Source organism: Gavialis gangeticus, unplaced genomic scaffold (assembly GCF_001723915.1).
Source record: "Gavialis gangeticus isolate Ggan-Ray unplaced genomic scaffold, GavGan_comp1, whole genome shotgun sequence".
NCBI lineage: Eukaryota > Metazoa > Chordata > Crocodylia > Gavialidae > Gavialis > Gavialis gangeticus.
In genome coordinates this window covers 164,627,134-164,631,060 of record NW_017729022.1, presented here as the reverse complement: position 1 = coordinate 164,631,060, position 3,927 = coordinate 164,627,134, and positions in this window count along the sequence as shown.

Sequence of the window (3,927 nt, the reverse complement as noted above, 5' to 3'; positions counted from 1 at the left end):
TGGCAGATGCTCGTGGGAGTTAATGAATGCCTTACCAGCTGGATGGTGTATGGATGGGGTGTAAGGGGAGGTAGAAGGCCCAAGGAAGAACCAGACTGCATGTATCCAGGTTGACCATCCAGCAGAGTGACTACCTCCTGACCAATAAATATTCAACACCAAGACGTGGCAGTTGAGAATCGGGTCACCTTTGCTGAGTGGCTGAACTAGGTGAGTTTCATTTCCCCACAGCACAGTCTCACCAAGCACAGGGCCACCAGGGCCCTTGGCCCTATCCTGTGCTAAGGTGACATTGACACATGATAACCACCACCATCACCAACTTATTAAATTTTCTCCCATGCTGCCCTTCTACAAAGCTACTCTGTAATCCTTTTAAATCCCTCTTTAAGTTTCCCTTTTGCTTTCATGCCTACTAAATCTTGACAAGGGGAGGCTTTTGCTGTGCGGAGACAACTGCCAGTCATACTAAATGGTAATGCCATATTATTTCCTTGTGCTGTCCTCCTTACCTTCAGTCTGTTGTCTTACACTTAAAGTATGTTCAGATGTTACATTTAGATTGACTTAACTATGGCTGGATCAATCTAAATGCCCATTTATGCAGATGTTCTGGGGATTTAAAATTGGGCCAAAAATGACAGGTCCAATCTAAGTTAGTTTACCTAAGTAGATGAGCTAGCATAGGTTGGGAATGAGTTAATCTAATCCAGTGAATGTCTGCATGGGTTTGGAGCACGGTCCCATGGCTGGTAAAGCCTAATTGCTCAGGCTATGCTCTTCTTACCCTTTGACCAGGGTATTTTTAATTCCTCAACTCCTATAACCCTGGATGAATAACCCACCCCCTCAGACACACCAACCACCCCCCATGGACTCACCATCCCCCACCTGACCCCATCCACCTCTCCCCCACATCCCATTACTTATACCAGGTTCTCTGTGTGCTACCCATCACCAGTGAACACCTATACATGTTGCTTCTGGTTTACAATCATCCAGCTTAAAGTTATCTACATGATCACAGATTGAGTGTGGCAAACATGTGTATGCCCCCTTAGATCATCAGCAATTTGGAGTAGGGTTGAGCTTTTTGTTCTGTCCTTGTACAGCTCCTACCACAGTGATTCCTTGGTCCATAACTAGGACTTATATGTACTATGGTAATACAACATAAAAATGAAGAATTGCAGTTGCTTAAGACCAGTCTTTTCAGTAGAGAAGGAAAAGAAAAAAAGATTACCAAATATAAGCCACAAAAAACAAGAAGCCTAAGGTTTTGTCAATTGTGATTTCCATAATTTCCTAAGGATTCTGTCCCAGACTACAGAAGGCAACTTCAATGACCTAGATATATATATTTACATCTTGAGTTGCTAAACCACTGTCCTTTTAAAGGCATTCCCTATATTCCACCTGAACCTTGATATATGAGGATTTGGCTGACTCTGAGCTCAAGATGAGAGATTGTCAATTTATGACAATAAGTGACACTGGTACAATGGAAATGATTTCCTAGACTTTTGATTTACAGTTCAATTTTTCAAAAAGGCTTGAAGATTTATATAGGTAACAAAATTACAGTGATAACTGTTATTGCTGATTAAAAACTTGGGAAGAAATGGAATATCATGCTTCAGAGCAGCAGTCAATCTCTATTTGTTAAAGATCAGAATAAGACCTACTGGGATGCCCAGTAGGTCTTATTACTTTTTAGGTCATAAGTTATCCCATAACTCTCTAGGGTTCTTACATCTTCCTCTGAAGCCCTGTTGGATACTGGATAATGGACTTGACCATGAGTCTGATTCTTCTGTTTTTACATTTATGCAAAAAGCGGAAGAATAAGTTTTGCTGGAGGCCAGGATCCATCAGGCTTCACTCTCTACATCTTTCTTATGAATATTGATTAATGTCATTAACTAATATTTCTATATTATACATTTCATAAAATATTTCTGTTTGGATAACAATTATAATTTCTTTTGAATTATAAGTTGAAGCATCCACTAGGCTGCATCACATTCTTTACATTTATCTGATTAGGAAAATGTAGATTGTATTATTTGATGCTTGGATCCAGAGGTGACATTATGAAGTATAAAATATAACAACAACAAAGCAACTGTGCCATTGCATATTATTCATGGCATTCATATGGGTTAATAGATTAATTTGTTCTAGCAGTAATTCTGCCATGTTAGTTAATGTGATGACTCATCTGAGGAACCTGTTGGGGATTTTATATAATGTTTCTACCATTTTTGTTTTCAATATGTTACATATGTTTTACCCAGACACAGAACCTTTTGACTTCATATGGCACATAACCTTATTTACTCAAAGCCTCAGAAGGATTGTGGTATATTACTATTTACTTTGATCTCTTGTCCTGGTGGGATTTTTGATATTATTATTCTTGGTGATTTCTATCAAAATCATTACTGGCCTACTTAATATACCATTTTGATGTACAACAAGTGAAAACTAGTTCAATTTACTTTATGCTTCCTGGAACATGCTTAGTAAATTTTCTAAGCTCCAAGAGGCATCCTGCTGAATAACTACAGATAGTCAGTAGGATTAGTTTTGGTTAAGATATAGATTTATGCATCTACCACTTCCAAAATACATTTTTTGAATCAGTGTATTTACACTTAACTTTGCAAGCAAAATCTGCTGAAAGATTATTTCAGCAGATTGGGAGGCAAGGATATCCTTCATGTGCTGATGCTTCCTTAGGCAGATCTCCCAAATAAGTTATTCTAAGTATGTGCACTTTATAACTTATTTACATGAAAGAGCAGCTGGGTGGGTGCAAAAAAGAAGAGAGAGAGAGGTCAAAGATTAGAAAGGACAATGTAATAATGTACACCAACTCAAAGTGGGTTAAACCAAAAATGCTTTGACTGGTGCCACTAGTCCTCAGGTCTAGGGAAAGACATTAAAAAAGCCTAAGCCTGAATTGATTCAATCTTTGCAGGTTAGTCTAACCTGCCTAGGTTGAACTGATTTGCAAGTGCACAGACATTCCCTTTGAACTGAAGAAGTGCAGGCATATGCTTGTAGTGGCTCAGGCTAGAAGCCAGGGGGAGCTCGAGCAGGCCTCTCTTCCCTTCCACAGTCCTGAGCTGAGGGGGATGTGACCAGGCCCCAGCAGGATGCTCTGATTAGGAGGGTTGTAAAACCCTACCCTGCCTGCACCATTCCAGGCTTTTCCCTGCTCACTGCTCAGATTGTGGGAGTGTTATCAGCCCCCAGCCCCCAGCTAGTACTCTGAGGCAAAAGGGGTGTGTGCAGTGAAGGAATGGAAGGACATTAGCATCTGACCTGTTGATTAGCTCCAAAAAGCCTTAAGTGGACACTGCTCTGTCTGCCTTTGTCCTGTCTGCCTTCGTCCTATCCCAGTGAAATTGGAGACCATTGGTGATGTGTAGCCACTGCTGCTCCCCTCAGTATTAGGAGGCACCAGTCACCCATGTTGGAGACACACACACACAAAGACACGTCTCAGGATTAGCTAGCATACCACATGCCTAGGGTCCATGGGGCTGGGGTTCATGCTGTGGGAGATGGGAAGGAGGAAGTGGGGGATATCCCTGCTTGAGTAGCAAGCAGCAAAGTGGGGGAGCAAGGGGAAGCCAAGCAGACCCTGCTGTGCCTGCAGTCTTCACAGGAGCTCTAGCTAGGGAGCAGAGGGGCAAGGCCAGCACTGTTCTCTGGAGCAGAGAACACAGCCCAGCACACCCCAGTGCTGCAAAGCATCTGGAATTCTGGGGGACTCTTGTTTAACTTAAACCAGGAAGGGGTCTAGGACAGACATTGCATAAACTGGTTTGACACAAATCAGTTAAGTCTGATAGATACTACACATTCACTTTATCTTTAACCAGTTTCAGCCATTTTCAAACTACTTTATGTGCACTG